The 19464-nt window shown below is 39.2% G+C and overlaps 1 protein-coding gene across 6 annotated transcripts in view; it reads left to right on the top strand.

Moving 5' to 3' along the window:
• TMCC3 (transmembrane and coiled-coil domain family 3) overlaps positions 1 to 19464 on the top strand; it is a 332700-nt gene that overhangs the window by 92984 nt on the left and 220252 nt on the right. For 4 of the 6 annotated variants that reach the window (XM_071219004.1, XM_058308544.2, XM_004446721.5 and 1 more), the window contains one exon: positions 15458 to 15558. The exons of the other annotated variants lie outside the window; for them this stretch is intronic. The gene's annotated coding sequence lies outside the window, so the exon portion shown is untranslated. The remainder of the gene's footprint in view (positions 1 to 15457; positions 15559 to 19464) is intronic. 6 annotated transcript variants of the gene reach the window in all.

Below are 19464 nucleotides of genomic sequence, written 5' to 3'. Positions count from 1 at the left end.
TCCTATTTGTTTTAGAGAAACAGCAACTGTGCATGCTCTTCTATACTCAGGCTGTAACTGAATGCTTATAGATTAAATCATTCCTTCAATAAGGAGTGCCTACTATGTGCTAGGCCCTGTCCTTGGTACTCGAGATACATCAGTGCACAAGACAGACAAACCACTCCCTCCCTCCTACCCCCAGAGCTTCCATTCTAGTTGGAGAATATAAACAGATAAAAACAACAACACATAGATGTAATGTACAGTATATCAGATGATGAAATTTCATGGAGAAAATAAAGCAGGGGAGATGGAAAAGAGTGCTTTGAGGGGTGGGTTGCAATTTAAAATGGAATGGTCAGGGAAAGACCCCACTGAAAAGGTGATATTTGAACAATACCCAAGAGAGATGAGTAAGTGTGCCTTGTGGGTACTTGTGGGTACCTGGGGAAAGTGTTCCAATTGGAGTACAAGTGCATCAGCTCAAGGGAAGCCTAAGTGGCTGGAGGCAAGTGGGGATGGGGAAGAGAGATAGAAGATGAGGTCAGAGAGATAAATGGGGACGGGGGAGCAGATCCCAGAAGAACAATGGCTTTACCCCTTGGTAAGAGGAGTCAAAGATCATTTTGGCCAGAGCATCTAGAAGAGCAGAGTGCCCATTGACTGAAATGGCCTTAACTGAGGTTTAGGAATATAAGAGCCCATGAGCCGTCCTAGTAGAGACGTTGAATAGGCAGTTGGATGTAAAAGTCTTGAGTCATCAGCATGTGGATTGCATTTAAATCCGTGAGATTGGATGAGAGCACCAAGAGAGTAAGTACAGACAAAGAGGTCCTGGACTAAAACCCTGAGGGGCAATCCAAGGTTAGAGCTAGGGAATGAGGAGGAAATTACAAAGGGGAATTTAAAGGAACAGCCAGTGAGGGAGAAGAAAATCTAGTAGAGAGTTGTGTCTTGGAGGTCAAGTGAAAAAATGTTCCTAAGAGGAGAGTATGCCAACTCTTTCAAATGCTGCCAATCTGTCATTTAATATGGTCAGAAATTCATCGCTGGATTTAGTGATGGCCACTGGAGGTCACTGGTGCAATTACAATGAAAACCGACTGCTAATCAATGCCACCCATCAGGTCTTTAGTGGACACCATATGCCCAGTTCTCTACCCTGTAGCTTAGAACTAACCATTTCTTAACCTACTATCCCCACAAAACTAAGTCTCTAAACACCTGTCATCATAGTTCGTAGTTTTAGAGGTGAGGCAAATTGTTTTGTCTGCCGCACTTGGTGTGCTTATTTTACTTAAAGGTGCTGAATACCATAGAAAGTCAATTCTGGGGCATAGGTAGAGTAGTCCCTTCCTTGTCCCTCTAATTCTTACTGCTTTCCCTCTGATATGCTTAATGAGCATAATGAGAACACGGTGCTCCAGAATGCGTTGGCGTTCTTCAGAACTGGGTTTGAATCCAGTTCTTCTACTCACTAACTGTGTGACTTTGGACAGGTTTACTTCATCTCTCTGAGCCTCATTTCTTCATTACAAAATGGGGATAAATAATGATGTTGTAATGGTTAGGCTAATGTGTCAACTCAGCCAGGTAATTTTGCCCGGTTGTTTGGTCAAGCAAGCACTGGGCTAACTATAATACAAGGACATATGTGGGCATTAGTCATCAGTGAGTTTACTGTATAGGTGGCTGACATCTATGATCAACAGGGAGCTTGCCATCAGCAGTGAGTGATGTTTTATCCAATCAGTTGAATGCCTTTAAGGGGGAAGTGATTTCAGCATTCAGAGAGAATTTCTCAGCTTGTCTTGGAAAGCCATCATCTCCCAGGAACTTATCAAGGACCTTCACTGGACTTTCATTGGAGCCCCTGGTTTGCAGCCTGCCCATGAAAACTGGACTTGTGCATCCTCATGGTCACATGAGAGACTCTTATAAAATCTCATACTATTTACAAATATCTCCTGTTGATTTTCTCTCTAGAGAACCCTGACTAATACAGATGCTTATCATAGAGTTGTGAGAATTAAACCACCTCTTGTTTGTAAAGTGCTTTGCACAGTGCCGATACATAATGAGTGGTCCGACATGGTGAATGCATGATTATTAGGATATTGTGGTTGTAGTTTCCAAGGCAGTGCTCTTGTTAAAACCATCTTTAGAAAGATTTTTAATTGATGCCATCGCCTGGGGTTTATTTACGAAACAGATTGATTTGAGTTACACCCACAAATCTGTTAAGATTTTTCATAAAGAAGTTACCAGATGTCTTTCTTTTTTTTTCTCGTTCCTACTACTGGGGGAAAACTTCAACAAAACAACTTAAAACCGTGCACTGCACACTCAGGGCAAACACATAATTTGTTCCCCTTTCTCAGTTCAGAAAAAACAAAGCTGTCAGTTTCCAATTTCCCTGCTTGGCATTTCTCATGCAGGGAGATAACAGCAGGAGGGAGTGGCTGGACATGTCAGTTATATCTAACAGCTTTTTTCTCTGGGAGTTTAGAGTGTTGCCATGCCTTTAAGATACTTAAAGTTTACTTTTTTGGGACATCTTTGTGGTTATTGTTAGGACAAATGCAGAGTTTTTCAAATGAATCTGCACCAATTATTTTCAAAATATACTTGGGAAATTGGTAGGGCCAGTTAAATGGTAATGTGTGGTTATAGATTTGTCTTCTTCAAATAAGCATCTGGTTTGGGAAATTATCGAATAAGTTGAATCTTCAGTTACAGCAGCAAATCATTTGTTAATTCCAATCCTTTTTGGTTTGTCAGTGAAGTGTTTTCCTGACAACGTGTGTGTGTGTGTGTGTGTGTGTGTGTGTGTGTGTAGAGCAGAGCTTGAGAAAGAGGGCAGAGACATAAAGGAAGAGTATAAATTAAAGAATATTTTCAAAATTGTTGCAGTTGTATTACTTTAAGCACATTTATCACGTTTGGAATTCACTCAAAAGTATTTTTGCATGTATTATTTGGATGGTACCCAATGAATGAATAGAAAAGATAAATGTGTTTAAATGGATTTTTAATAACATCGTTTATTTACATTCATGCAGTAAACACTGGTATTTGAATTATGTGCCAAACACTGCCAGGCATGAGTCAATAAATAATAATAAATGTTAACTGTTTTTATAAGCTTTAATTTTATGAAAATGGTAAAGAATTTCAGTTACAAAAGGACAATGAAAAATAGATTTCTTTCCCTTCCCAGATAGTTTTGATTGTCTTTCCCAAAGATTTCACTGCATATCCACTTATATATGTGTATATTGTCTGTCATCATCATCTTTTTTTTTTTAATGCAGATGTGCTGGTTTAAAGGTTTCACCTCTTTGGTTTTTTGAGGTAGCAGTTGTTCTTGCTCATATGTTAGCACCAACTGATCTACCCTACTGGTTTTGTTACATTTACATAGCATTCCAGGATACGAAGGTACCATAATTTAATTTTCCAGCCTTCTTATTTGTTTTAAAACAGAGACAATACTTCCAGAACTACAGAGTTGCTTTTTCATGAGAAGTGCACAAAAATAATGTATATGACTCTTAGACCGGTGCTGGCCCATAATAGATTCACAACAAATATTAGTGCAGTGGATGAACTGATCATATTTACTTATTTACTTTACATTTTTTTTGGCATAGAGAATGAAAACAATAAAATGCAGCACTAAGAATTATCACATATTCCAAATTAATGAAGTCTGTGTTAGTAAGGTTTGTATCCCTATCATCTGCCTCCCTAGGACCAAATTTGCACAGTGAGGTACTCAGTGAGTATCCCTGATGATGACAATTTCAGTAATTCTGGTTTAGAAGGCTGTTGTGCATCAGTACCAAGGGGAAAGTGATAGCTCTTTAAAGCCCAGAAAACACTGTATTTCATTCTGTTTGAGGTATTTTTATTTGAATTAAGGATAGAGGCCTAAAACCCAGGCATTTGAGACTCTAGGGGCATACAGACGTTGGTGAGGATTATTCTCAGAGTTCTTCAAGCCTAATTTTGGGATCTCATTCTGAAGACCCAAGAGATGCACTTTGGGCTTCCACTCCCTGTGGCAGGGATCTCTGTGTTTCACTTCAAGAGCTTCTTTGTTCAGGAGAAATAGGGGAACTCAGGGTTATCTGACAGTATAGATGTTTTGGAAAATGATTGAGTTTTTATTCATCTGTCAGTGAATCAACACTAGTGCTTGGGGGCCTTTGGTGTACATGATGCCAACTGTGTCATGAGGGAGCTCAAAACTTGTTTGGCAGGTATGGCACTAACCCCAGGCAGCAAGCAATATGATGCATCCCTGCAATAAATATCCAAGACTCTGGAGTCAAAATTTCCTGGGATTGCATTTTTAGCTGTGTGATCTTGGTAAGGTCCTTGGGATCTTTGTGCCTCAGTTTCTTCCTCTGCCAGATGGGTTTAATAATAGAATTTACCTCATTATTGTGAGAATTAAATGATTGAATACTTGAAAAGTGCCTAGACAGTGCCCGGCACATAGCACTTAGTAATTATCATTACCGATAGCACTACAAAATGGAAAGGGAGATGACAGTAGCTACTATTTCCCACTAAGCAACTGGCTTACAAATGCCAATCGATATGCTAAATGCTTCACATGCTTTATCTTATCCAATCCTTAGAATGGCTTGTGAAGTAAGGTGTTTTAAAGATGGGAAAACTGAGTTGCAGAGTGGTTAGGAATCTTGTCCAAGATTACCAAGCTAGTAAGAGGCAGAGTTAGGATTTGAACCTGTATCTGACTGAAAAACTGTGCTCTTTCCTCTCTCTATTATTAGGTAAAAATAGAGGGAAGGAAGGAATCTTCATTTTAAATAATGGGGCTCAGAGCATTTAAGTAACTTGCCTATGATCACATGGAAACCCAGGTTTTCTTACACCAAATACCATAGTGTTTCTAGACATTTGCAGGGCTGACATGTAAAAGGCAAAAACTAGAGGTCTTGGTCGAGATGACAGAGCCAGAACCAGTAACTTGAAATTTAAGCTTATTTGGGCTAAATAAATATAAGGGAAAATCTCTCCCATGAAGCTGTCCAATATGAAATAAAGCTTCCAGAAAGTCTCTTGAAATTATAAAAATCATGGGGCCTTTTAAATACAAAAGGCCTCATCAACTGTATTAGTTAGATGCAGACACATGTAACAGAAATATCAACGTGACTAACTTAAGATGGAAGCATACTCTGTCTTTCGTAAAGAGCTTTGGAGGTAGATAGTCCAGAGCTAGTTATGATTACTTTGTAAGGCCAACAGGGACTTGGGTTTCCTTTTCATTTAAAAAAAATTTATTGATATATATCATTCATACATGAACATACATAAACAATAAGTATGTAACAAAAGTTGTAAACTTACAAAACAAACATGGATAACATCATGCAGGGCTCCCATACATCACCCTACCACAAATACTTTGCATTGTTGCATAACATCTGTAACAAATTATGAAAGAGCATCGTCAAAGTATGACTACTAACTATAGTCCATATTTCCATATCTTACATTTGGTATATTTTTCTACAACATAACCCTGTTATTTTTTTGGTCATACACCGTACAATTGATCTAAAGTATGGCATTTGGTATAATCACTGAGTTGTGCATTCATCGTTTCAATCAATATTAATATATTTTCATTGCACACACACAAAAAAAGAACAACAAAAAAAACAAACCACTATCATACTCATATGTTAGTGCTACTAATTACAGATCCTATGATGTGCTTTCACCATTTCTATTCATTTCCAAACATTTACAAACTTTTTTTTTTTTTAACCAATTCTGTACAGATTAAACCTCACCTTTCCATTCTCTAACCATATTCTTCTCTCTGGTAACTTACATGCTAGCTATTAACTCCATGAGTTTGTTCATTATATTTAGTTCATAATAGAGAAATCATACAGTATCTGTCCTTTTGTGCCTGGCTTACTTCACTCAACATTATCCCTCCAGGTTGACCCATGGTGTCATATGCTTCACAACTTAATTTATTTCTTCTTACAGCTGAATAATATTCCAGTGTGTGTATATACTATAAATTGTTTATCACTTTATCAGTTGATGGGCACCTGGGTTGTTTCCAGCTTTCGGAAATTGTGAATAATGTTGCTTTGAACATCGATGTGCAGATGTCTGTTCGTGTTACCGTTCTCAGTTCTTCTGGGTATATCCCTAGTATCGATATTGCCAGGTCACAGGGCAGATCTATATCTGACTTTCTTAGGAACCACCAAACAGACTTCCATAGTGGCTATACTGCTCTGCCTTCCCACCAACAGTCTATCTCGCCACGTCTACTCTAACATTGTAGTTTTCTGTTTTGTTAATAGTAGCCATTCCAGTAGGTATGAGATGGTATCTCATTGTTGCTTAGATTTGTATTTCTCTAATAGCCAGTGATGTTGAGCATTTTTTCTTGTGTTTTTGCAGCATTGATATATCTTCTTTAGAAAAACGTCTATTCAGGTCTTTTACCCATTTTGAAATCGGGTCATTTGTCTTTTTATTGTTGAGGTGTATGATCTCTTTATATATTGTGAATATTAGACCATTGTTGGATGTGTGATTTCTAAATATTTTCTCCCATTGAGTAGGCTGCCTTTTTACCCTCTTCACAAAATCCTTTGAGGTACAGAAGTATTTACTTTTGAGGAGGTCTCATTTATTTATTTTTTCTTTTGTTGCTTGTGCTTTAGATATACGGTTTAAGAGACCCCCACTTACTGCAAGTCTTATAGATGTTTCCCTACATTATCTTCTAGGAGTTTTATGGTCCTGTCTTTTATGTTTAGGTCTTTGATACATATTGAATTGATTCTTGTATAGGGAATGAGATAGGGGTCCTCTTTCATTCTTTTGGTTATAGATATTCATTTCTTCCAGCACCATTTGTTGGAGAGACTGTTCTGTTCTAGAAAAGTGGACTTGTTAGGCTTATAAAAAATCAGTTGACCATAGAGGTCTATTTCTGAACTCTTAATTCAATTCCATTGGTCAATGTGTCTATCTTTATGCCAATACCATGCTGTTTTGACTACTGTAGCTTTATAATACATTTCAAGTTCAGAAAACATGAGTCATCCAACTTTGCTCTTCATTTTTAGGATGTTTTTGGCTATCCAGGACCCCTTTCCCTTCCATATAAATTTGGTAATTGACTTCTATTTCTGTAAAGTACGCTGTTGAAATTTTGATTGGTGTTGCATTGAATCTGTACACCAGTTTGGGTAGAATTGACATCTTTGTGATGTTTAGTCTTCCAATCCATGAACATGGAATGTCCTTCCATTTGTTAAGGTCTTCTTTGATTTCTTTTAGCAATGTTTTGTAGTTTTCTGAATACAGGCCCTTCACATTCCTGGTAAATTAATTCTTAGATATTTGAGTCTTTTTGTTGCTATTGAAAATGAAATTTTTTTCTTGATTTCTTCCTCAGCTTGCTCATTACTAGGGTATAGAAATGACTGATTTTTGCATGTTGATCTTATATCCTGCCACTTTTTTTTTTTTTTTTTTTTTTTTTTTTTAAAGCTTTTATTTTTTATTTATTTAATTCCCCTCCCCTCCCCAGGTTGTCTGTTTTCTGTGTCTTTTTGCTGCGTCTTGTTTCTTGTTTCTTTTGTCCGCTTCTGTTGTCGTCAGCGGCTGGGGAAGTGTGGGCGGCGCCATTCCTGGGCAGGCTGCTCTTTCTTTTCACGCTGGGCGGCTTTTCTCACGGGTGCACTCCTTGTGCGTGGGGCTCCCCCACGCGGGGGACACCCTTGCGTGGCACGGCACTCCTTGCGCGCATCAGCACTGCGCATGGGCCAGCTCCACACGGGTTAAGGAGGCCCGGGGTTTGAACCGCGGACCTCCCATGTGGTAGACGGACGCCCTAACCACTGGGCCAAAGTCCGTTTCCCTATCCTGCCACTTTTTAAAAAAAACTCATTTAGTAGCTCTAATAGCTTTGCTGTCTATATTTCAGGACTTTTAAATATAAGATCATGTCATCTGCAAATAGTGAAGGTTTTACTTCCTCTTTTCCAATTTGGGTACCTTTTATTTATTTATTTTTCTTGCTGAAATGCTCTAGCTAGAATTTCTAGCACAACGTTGAATAACAGTGGTGACAGCAGGCATCCTTGCCTTGTTCCTGATCTTAGAAAGCTTTCAACCTCTCCTCATTGAATATATATGTTGGCTATGAGATTTTCTTATACATCCTTTATTATGTTGAGGAACTTATGCTTGTCTTTTTATCAGGAAAGCATGCTAGATTTTTTCAGATGCCTTTTCTGCATCAATTGAGATGATCATGTGTTTTTTTCCCCCCTTCAGTGTGTTAATGTGTGTTACATTAACTGATTTTCTTATTTTGAACCACCCTTGCATAGCAGGAATAAAACTCCCTTGATTGTGATGTATAATTGTTTTTATATGCTGTCAGATTCAGTTTGCAAGTAATTTGTTGAGAATTTTTGCATCAATGCTCTTTAGAGAGATTGGTCCCTAGTTTACTTTTCTTCTAGTATCTCTATCTGGCTTGGGTGTTAGGGTAATGTTGGCTTCATAAAGTGTGTTTGGTAATTTTTAGGAAGAGTTTAAGCAGAATTGGTGTTAATTCTTCTTGAAATGCGTGTGGACTTCATCTTTGAAGCCATCTGGTCCTAGACTTTTCTTTGTTCGAAGATTTTTGATGACTGATTTAATCTCTTTGCTTATGATTGGTTTGTTGAGTTTTTGTGTTTCATGAGAGTCAATGTAGGTTTTTTTGTGCCTTTCTAGGAATTTGTCCATTTCATCTAGGTTGTCTAATTTTTGGCATGGAGTTTTTCATAATATCCTCTTATGATCCTTTTTATTTCTGTGGGGTCAGTCATAATATCCCTCCTTTCATTCCTGATTCTATTTATTTGCATCTTCTCTCTTTTTTACTTTGTTTGTCTTGCTAAGTGTCAATTTTATTGACGTTCTCAAAGAACCAGCTTTTGGCTGGTTTTTGCTCTAATCTTTCTTTCTTTCTGCTTGCTTTGTGATTGGCTTGCTGTTCTTCTTATAGTTTCTCCAGTGCTGTTAGATCTTTGATTTTAGTTCTTTCTTTTTTTTAAATGTAGGCATTTAGGGCTATAAATTTCCCTCTTAGATATGCCCCCACTATATCCCATAAGTTTTGACAAATTGTGTTTTTTTTTCATTAGTTTTGAGATTACTAATTTCTCTTGCAGTTTCTTCTTTGACCCATCTTTTGTTTCAGTAGTGTTGTTTAGCTTCCGTATATTTGCAAATTTCCCCCTTTCCCACTTACTATTAATTCCCAGCTTCATTCCATTATGATCAGAGAAGGTGCTTTGTATAATTTCAGTCTTCTTAAAGTTATTAGAGCCGTGTTGTGGCCCAGCATGTGGTCTGTCCTAGAGAAAGGTCCATGAGCACTTGAAAAGAAAGCATAACCTGCTGATTTGGAGTGTGATGTTCTATATATATGTCTGTCAGGTCCAGCCTGTTTATCATAATGTTCAAGTTCTCTGTTTCTTTGTTAATCTTCTGTCTAATTATACTGTCTGTTAATGTGAGGGCATGGTGAAGTTACCAACTATTATTGTAGAGACGTCTATTTCTCCTTTCACTTTTGCCATAGTTTGCCTTATATATTTTGGGGGATCCTGATTAGATACATAGATATTTATGACTGTTACTCCTTCCTGGTGGTTTGTCCCTTTTATTAATATATACTGGCCTTCTGCATCTCTTATCGCATTTTAAAAATTTAAAGTCTGTTTTGTCTGCCACCAGTGTAGCTACCTCCACTCTCTTTTGGTTATTATTTGTGAAATATCTTTTCCCAGCCTTTCACTTTCAGTCTTTTTGGGTCTAAGGTGAGTTTCCTGCAGCCAGCATATGGATGGCTAGTATTTTCTCATTCACTCTCTCAGCCTATGTCTTTTGATTGGGGCATTTAATCAATTAGCATTCAGTGTTATTATTTTAAAGGCAATATTTCAACCATTTTATCCTATGACTTTCACATGTCATACTTATTTTTATTCATCTTTTTACTCTTTTGATTATTATTTCTGATAGTCTTCATGTCTACACTCTCCTTCAAGCCTCTCTCTTTGTCTTTTCTAACTGCAGAACTTTTAATGTTCCCTGCAGAGCTGGATTCTTATTTACAAACTCTCTTAGTTTCTATTTATCTGTGACTATTTTAAGCACACTGTCATATTTGAATAACAGTTTTGCCAGATAAAGAATTCTTGGCTGGCAGATTTTTTTCTTTCAGCACCTTAATTATACCATACCACTACCTTCTCTTTTCCAAGGTTTCTGAAGAAAAATCTGCACTAAGTCTTACTGAACTTCCTTGTATGTGATGTTTTGCTTTTCCCGTGCTGCTTCCAGAACTTTCTCTTTACCTGTGGCATCTGGCATTCTGTGTTTTATGTATTGTGGGACCAGTTTATTTGGATTTATTCTCAGTGGAATATGCTGTGCTTCCTTGACACATATATTGATGTCTTTGATGAGATTTAGAAAATTTTTGGCTATTATTTCCTCAGATACTCTTTCTGCCCTTTTCTCTTCTTGCCTCCTTCTGGAACGCTCATAATATGTATGTTGGTGTGCTTTGTGTTATCATTGAACTCCTTGAGTCCCTGCTCAGTTTTTTCCTTTCTTTGTTCAGTTTCAGTTGTTCTTTTTTCTATGTCACTGATTCTTTCTTCTATGATTTCAAATCTTATGTTGTGTACCTCTATTTGCATTTTCCCCCTCCTGGCCACCCTGCTGTTTTTTGCTGTCTGTGTCCATTCGCTGTGTGATCTTCTGTATCTATTTCTCTTTTTGTCTTCTCTTCTCGTTTTTCTCCTCTAGGATTCACCAGGACTTGATCCTGGGGACTTCTGATGTGGAGAAGGGTTCCCTGTCACTTGTGCCACCTCAGTTCCTGTTTTCTGTTGCACATTGCCTTCACTGTCCCCTTTGTCTCTCTTTTGTTGCATCATCATCTTGCTGCATGATTCACTTGCATGAGCACTGGCTCACTGCGCAGGCACTGGCTTGCCACACGGGAATGCTTTATTTTATTTTATTTTTACCAGGATGCCCCAGGGATCAAGCCCAGGTCCTCCATATGGTAGGCAAAGCCCAGTCACTAGGGCCTCATCTGCTTCCCCCTCTATTGCATTATTAATGTCACTTATTGTATCTTACCTTCCCATAAGCTCTGTTGTTTTTCTCTTCATGGTTTAAAGTTTTTCTCTGTGCTACCACAGTATCTTCATAACACTGTTATTTTTTTATTTTTATTTTTTTTTAGGTACCAAGGCTGGGGATTGAACCCAGTACCTCATCAGTGGGAAGCTGGCACTCAATACATAAGCCACATTGGCTCCTCTGAGTTTGTGTTTTCCTTTGTTGGCTTATGATTTGTCTTTGTTTTTAGGAGACAGTGAGAACTGAACCTAGGACCTCCCATATGGGAAGCAAGTGCTCAGCTGCTTGAGCCACATCTGCTCCCTCTTCTATTTCTTTAGCCATGTTGTACTTCAACTCCATGACCTGATTTAGGAGATTTGTATGAATTTCATTGACTAGCTGTTTCTAGTTCTGTGTCTTGTCTGGGGTTCTGATTTGTTCCTTTGCCTGAGTCATGTCTTCCTTTTTCTTTGTACGGCTTGTAATTTTTTTTGTTGATGTCTAGGTGTCTGATTTGATGCTGGGTTTACTCTGATGTTCAGTTTCTCTTTCTTGCCTAGGGACTTAATGTTAATTAGCTGTGTGCTACTATTGTTCTTTGACTCTTGGTTCAACTTGTTTTTAGATATTTAGGAATACCCCTGTTTAACAGCTCAAACTAGGGCTAAGGACCTAGTGATGAGGTGCAGGCCAGTTTCCAAGAGCCTTGGAGAGGGTACAGTAAAGGCACCTGCTTACCTCTTTTATTTACTACTATTTTTCAATTTTCTTGTACCTTTCTGGTCTAGCCAGCATATGATGCTCTTTGGCAGACTTCTGAGCTAATGCATTCCCCAGATGCTAAGGGGCAATGCATTCAGAGTAACTCCTCAGGTGGGTGGACAGTGCAATAGCAATGTCCTCAGGGCTGGCCAAGCCTCACAAACAAACTTTTTCAGAGGCTGTTCTCCACGCTTGGCTGGTCACACCTTCTGCCTCTTCAATTACCAGCCTGGGCAGTAGGGAGGTGTTTGAGAAGGCAAATTATCTTTAGCTTCTTAAGGGCTCGCAGTGCAAACAATGTCATGACCCTAGCCTGCCTGAAAGTGTGGAACCCCTCCAGTGCAGCAGACCAAGTTATCTGGCCAAAATCTAAATTTTCTTTAGGCTGTGTCCCTGTTTCTCACCTTTCTTGAAGAAGAGGATCCCTGCAACCCCCTTAGTCCACAGCCCCAGCAGTCCACAGCTACTAAGGTCTACAGACTGCTGTTTGCTCCATAGGTGGAGGAATGTGAGTCCCCTGCTGCTTTTGCTGCTTTCCTCATGGGACTTTTCAGTCAGTTGAGACTCCTTTCCTTTGCCTCTCTCTCTTCTGGGTGTTGTCTCACCTTACCCTGGTGTCCTGAGCCCTAGAGCAACCCTCCAGATGGTCTTCACCCATTTTCTAGGTATTTTTCCTGAGAGAGAAGAGATACCCCACTCCTCTAATCCTCCATCTTCCCGGAAATGAGAGCTGGGTTTCTTGCAGCTCTCCTGTCCATGGATCCTCAGGTGCAGCTCTTGTCCTTATCATCCACAGGGACTCTGGAGCTTCAGCCATCACATCTCTATGCCAGGCAGTGGGAAGAAGAATAGTGTGCCTCTTCTTTTCAAGGCTTCCCAGAGGACCAACCCAACAGATCTGTTTACATCTCATTGGCTTCTTAGCTGTAGAGGTCAGCCAGGAAATGTAATGTTGTAATCGGCCATTAAGGTGCTCAGCAAAAAACCAGGGTCCTGTTACCAAGAAAGAAGGAGAGAATGGATATTGAGAGGCGACTAGCGGTTTTTGACCACGTCAGATAATCTTTCTGCTGACTGAAGACAGAGTGGGGACCAGGGCACAGGATGGAGATTTCTAGGCATCTGCTCATTGCACTTCTACTCTGGATCTATACTGAGGTGTGGACGAGGGTTCTGACTTTGAGATTTTGATGGTCTTTCACATGAAACAATTTTGTCAAATTAACAGGATTCTTCATGCCTTTGAGGGAAGCAGATGATGGGAAAATTGGTGTTTTGCTTATTAATCTTATGTCCTCTAGTGTTTTACCTGGTTTAATTTTCTTTTATAGCATGTTATTTTATGAATTCAATATTATGCCTCTCTTTAGTCTGTTTAGTGCCTATTGATCTTTTCATGTGTGTGGACAGAATATTGCCTTGGGGCATTCAAATACTGGTAAAAAAAATAATTACTGTAGCAGCTAGTTAAAATAAAAGCAACAGCACATGAAACTTTGCCTAACACTGGGAATCTTTAATAAAGTCTAGACTTGCATCATTTTCTAGGAAGAAAATACCACTCATTAGAATATTTCTAGTTGAGATCTGTTTTTTTTTTTTCCTATTTTTTACTTTAGTTTGCTCATGCATGGGGAAAATGATATTTTTAATAAATTCATTTACTCAGAAGTTCTGATACTATAATCTGACCAAATAGATGCAGTTCCTGCCATCATAGACATTACCAAGTAGCAGGAAATGCAATTAAAGTAAAATGTAATAAATGCTATGATGGAATAATTACAGGTTCTATTGGAACACACAGGAGAGGCATAGTAACCCAGTATAAGGCGGTAAGGGAAGGCTTCCTGAGGAAGTGACTCTTGGGCTCAACCCTGAAGGTAATAGGATTTAGCCGCAAGATTTTTTTCAGAAAGAGAAAGCAGCATGAATAAAGACCCAGCATGAATAAAGACCCAAGGATGATGCATTTGAGAAAGTTGAGAGGCATTCTACTTAGTTGAGAAACTAGAGGTAGTATGGACTGGTCAGTTGTGGCCAGGTCAAAAAAGTCGCTATAAGCCACGTACAAGATCCTTAGGGCAACGAGATGCCATTAGAGCATCAAAACTAGAGAATGACCTCTGATATTTGAATTGCAGAAAGGTGAGGCAGTGGGAGATGGAGAGTATTTCAACATGTGCAAATGCCCTGCTATAGGAAAGACTTGAGTCTGAATGAGGAACCTAAAGAAGGCCAGCTTGGCTGGAGTAAAGAGAGCAAGGAGGAAGAGACCCTAATTAAGACTGGAGAAGATAGGAGTAAATCACTTTGAGTCTTGTAGTCTTTTTTTTTTTTTTAATTGATTTTGTAAAAATATTACATTAAAAAAAAATATATATGAGGTCCCATTCAACCCCACCACCCCCACCCCACCACTCCCCCCCCAGCAACATTCACTCCCATCATCATAACACATCCATTGCATTTGGTAAGTACATCTCTGGGCATCTCTGCACCTCATGGTCAATGGTCCACATCATGGCCCATATTCTCCCCCATTCCATCCAGTGGGTCCTGGGAGGATTTACAATGTCCGGTGATTGCCCCTGAAGCACCATCCAGGCCAACTCCAAGTCCCAAAGGTGCCTCCACATCTCATCTCTTCCTGCCATTCCCCATACCCATCAGCCACCATGTCCACTTTTCCCACTCCAATGCCACCTTTTCTCTGTGGACCTTGGATTGGTTGTGTCCGTTGCACCTCCATGTCAAGAGGAGGCTCACATTCCACATGGATAGTGGATGCAATCCTCCTGCTTTCAGTTGTAGGCACTCTAGGCTCCATGGTGTGGTGGTTGTCCTTCTTCAACTCCATCTTAGCTGAGTGAGGTGAGTCCAATAAATCAGATTGTAGGAGCTGGAGTCTGTTAAGGCTCAGGGCCTGGCTATCATATTGTCAGTCCAGAGATTCAAATCCCCTAAATATATCTTAAACCCCAACACCATCTGAGTCTTGTAGTCTTAATAATGATTTTTTTCTTTATCCAAGAAAATTATTACTTTAGCTACTATATAGGAAATGGATTGGTGTGGCGAGAGAGATATCAGTTAGGAAGGCTTTGTAGTGGCCCAGAAAGAGAGAGTGATGATGGCATGGACTATGGTGGTCAAGTGGAGAAAATGGAGAGAAGTAGACCAATCTGTGTAAAAATGGAAGACTTTGCTAAAGGGCAAGAGAGAGGGGTTAAGAGGAGAACCAGGTGCTTCTGTCCAGGCTGGTGTTTGGTTAGGAATATCAGAGTTCCTGTTGTCCACAGAGCAAGCTGGTCTGGGATGCTAAAGAGGAGGCCTCTACTGTGTAGCTGCCCAAAGGCTAACAAAAATTTTAGCAGACACCACCAGAGGACTCCTTACCATTGGGCAGGAAGGAAACCCTGGGGTTTATGGTATGATTACACTGTTTGCTTGCTTCTTGAGATATAATCTACATCCTCCCCTTCTCTCCTTCTTGTAGTTTGGATTCACTGGTTTTAGTTCAGACTTCTGGAGCCAAGGGGAGCAAGTGTAATCCCTCCTCTGCATGAAGAAGTTCCAAGACAGCTATCCCATTAACAGGTATTTCACAGGGTACAGAACATCGTCCCTTCAGCCATTTCTCATGGAGTTTATTTTTGAAACCTTTTACCAACTTGTCAGTCACCTTCCTTCAGACACATGCCATTGTGTTAGTGTCCTTCCTAAAGTGTTATGAATTGTAGCGCACTGTCACCTTGACAACAGAGATGAAGCCTTAGGAGAAGAGGTCATAAATTCTGTTTAACATTTGTAGTTCTGATTATAAAAGTGATATATGCTCATAGAAGCATATTGCACATTTCGTTTCCTAAGAATAAATTCCTAGAATGGAATTACTGGTTGCTAACATTTTCTGGGCTTTTGGTGCTTATGGCCAGATTGTCCTCCAACAGATAATTTACCCACCACCACTCCCCAACAAGGATAGGTGAACTTGTCCATTTCAGTATGCCCTCACTCAGTCCAGAAGGATATGATAAATGGAGATATAAGTCCTCAAGTGAAGATACTAGGGTAGATGGAATATCACCAATTCCAACAGCTAGAATTTTTGAGTATTTAATGTGCCAAGGTCTTGCTAAGCATGTTTCATGTATTTATATGAGGTACTTCTCACATCAGCTGTACACATCAGGTAGGGTTATAAATGAAGAAATAAACACAGAAGCTAAATGACTTGCTCATGGTCACTCAGATAGTTTAATAATAGTAGAGATAATTTTGACTGCAAGTAACAAAATACTTGACTAAACGTAGCTTTAATTCTAGGGTGTTTTTTTCCTCAAATATAACATGCATTCAAAAAAATGTACACACCTTGATGAATTATGGCAGTCACTACCTCTGTAACTACCATCTTGGTTGAAGAGGAATATTAACAATATCCTGGAAGCAAACCTCGTGGCCCCTCCTAATTAATATCAATTACCTCCTGCAAAAGTGGCCATTATCTTCATTTCTAACATTATAAATTAGTTTCACTGATTTTTTAAATGGATTTTATATAAATTTAATCATGGTATACATATTCTCTTTGGTTTTTGCGGCTTTTTTCTCAGTATTTTGATTGTGAGATTAATTTTGTGTGTGTAGCAGTAATTTGTGCACTTTTATTACTGGAGCACATTCTTGTTTTATGACTTCACCATAATTTTATCATTTTACTGTTGATGGACATTTATGTTATTTCTCATTTGGACCTATGAATAGTGCAGTGGTGATCATTCTTATAAAGCAAAAATGTGTGCACCTGGTGTAAGGGATACTATCTGTTTTTCCATGTCTGAAACATTTTAAAAAATGTATGTGTGTGTGTGTTTGAGAGAGAGAGACCATACACACAGCTATGCAGAAAGGAATACAGAGATGGGGCATTTCAGGGGACCTCGCTGAAGGAAAGGCCTGCAGCTCCTCCATGTCAGAGAAGCTGGTCGCAGCCTCTCTGAGGGATGAGTGCTCCAGTGAAGGGAGTGTTAATGCTGCTGGCAACTTCTGACAGGAGCTGCTTTGGGAGGAAGAATGTTGCTTTAATTTAATTATGAATTTCAGAGAAGCAAGTCATAGTCCTCTCCAACCTGCTGTGCTGGACTGAACGATGCTACTAGGATGTCTTCAGGTCTTTCAGATGTACTGAAGAAGAAAGGGTGAGGGAGTTTATGCATCTGTGACCTCTGTGAGGACAGTGCATCTCCACATAAGAATGTGAACACCAGAGATTTGGTCCAAAATCTGGCCAGTCCCCCCAAATCATTTATACCTGAATTTAGAAAACTGCAAAAGGATATATATGATAGAGCATTATCTTTGGCATTAGAACTAGGGCGAGCACATGTCCTAGTGTGCCTTGGACAGTCTCAGTTTGCACCTGGTTCCCTGGTGCAGTTGTTAATAGCACCCATTTTATTCCCAGAAAGATCTGGATTTATAAAATAAATTATCTGGTCACCTGTAGCAGTTTGGCACTGTTTATGAATTTCAAAAATAGATACTGGATTATGCTTGTAAACTGATCTTTTCCTCTGGGCATGTTCTCCTTTGATTGTATTAAGTTCAGAGGTTTCACTTTTACTTGATTAAATTAAAATTAGGGCTTTTATTTGGCCATGTTAGTAGATCATTGAGTCCCCGCCACAGAGAAAATGACATGACAGAAGAGAGAGTTTGAGTTTTGATGCTGGAGCCCTGGGTAGTAAATACACAGATAAAAAGAACACGTAGGAAGAGAGACGTCTCATTAGACATGGCAGAGGCCCTGGGAAGAGAGATGAACCTGATAGTCTTCTACGTCGTGAAGAGAGCTGAGCAGCTGAGCCAGGAAAGAAACATGCTCTGGGGAGAGAGAGAAGCCAGTTTACAGCTGAGATCGGAAGAAGCTGGGACCACGGAGCCTTGAAAGGAAGAGGGAAGGCTGAACCCTCACACACATCACCTGCCACCTTGGTCAAACACATGGCCGGTAACTTTGGGTGAGAAAGTACCTTTTATGGTACCTTGAGTTGGACTCTTTAGGGGCTTGTGAGTGTAAGCTTCTACCCCAAATAAATACCCTTTATAAAAGCCAGCAGAGTTCTGGTACTTTGCATCAGTACCCCTTTGGCTGACTAATACATCACCTGTTTAGATACAATGGGTTCTGAGGCTCTGCGCTTGCAGGCACTGCAGCCTTAGACAAGCTTCATTTTCCATACCTACCACATGGGGTTGTAGTAAAGATTATGGGATGGTGATGCTGTGCCCTTAGCCCTGTCCTAGCTCAGTCAAAGGACTCCATAATTTAAGGCCTTGAAAATTTTATCCTTGTTATTATTACTATAGTTGGAATTTTCTTCAAACAATGATGACAGACTATGAAGGTCTGAGATAGCAGAGACTTGGGAAGCTGTTCATTTTTTCTTGAAGAATTTGCTTTTCTTCTTTTCAGGATAGAAGGAGTAATTAATTGTTTGGACTTTCCTTCTGGGTTACACTCTAAATACTGAAGCTGATAGCATTTTAATTGTGAACTATCAGTTAAGCAGTCTTGGATTTAAATGCTTTAATCTGTGCTTTGGGGTGTGGGGGTGGGGTTGGTGATTGGGAACTCCTGAAATAAAATTTAGTATTTGTAGGGTAACCACATATGCTCGCTTATGCCTGTTGTCCTGGTATAATTATTAATAGCATCCCCTCTCAAAAGTATCTCAGTTTGGGCAATAAATTTTATAGTCATCCTAACGATTTAGGATCTGTTTGAGTCCATCCTCAGTTTAGGAGTCTTAAGCAAGAAGCAAGACAGATATTCATAAACAGAAGAATGAATTAAATAAATGATAGTTAAATTTCTACCATAGAATACTACTCTATAGCAGTGCAAATGACTGATATTTGATTATGCATGTAAATGTGGATAAATCTCATTAAGTAATTATTGAATGAAAAAGGAAGTTGCAGAATACATACTATATGGCACCATTTACATAAAGTACAGTACAGCAAGAGTGATTTATTGCTTAGAGACAAGTATAGAGAGATATAGTTGGTGAAACTAAAAAGAAAAGCAAAGGAATGATTAACTCAGAATTCAGATTGATGGTTACCTGTGCTGGAGGGGAAGGTCCTGGAATCGTAGAGGAACACACAGGGCCTCCAAGACATTGTTCTTGTTCTGTTTCTTCAACTGTGAGATTGGCTTGTGGGTGTTTCATTATTGTTCTTTTACTTAAAATGTACATACATGTACATTCTTTTGATTCCTTGGGATATTTCACAATAAAAATCAAAGCATAAACACATAAAAAACATTTACACAGAATAAAATAAAGGAAGATATTAAGTGATACCAAATATTTTACTTTTTTGTCTGTGTTTTTTGTGTCGGGATGATTGTTGATTGGCTGAGTTTAGGGAAAAGGTAGACAGATTTTCAAACTTTGGACTGAGGTGATAGACAATTTGTTAGTACTTTAA

Source organism: Dasypus novemcinctus, chromosome 12, assembly GCF_030445035.2.
Source record: "Dasypus novemcinctus isolate mDasNov1 chromosome 12, mDasNov1.1.hap2, whole genome shotgun sequence".
Classification (NCBI taxonomy): domain Eukaryota; kingdom Metazoa; phylum Chordata; class Mammalia; order Cingulata; family Dasypodidae; genus Dasypus; species Dasypus novemcinctus.
The sequence above is the reverse complement of the archived record's forward strand: the minus strand, read 5'-3'. Positions and strand labels throughout refer to the sequence as shown.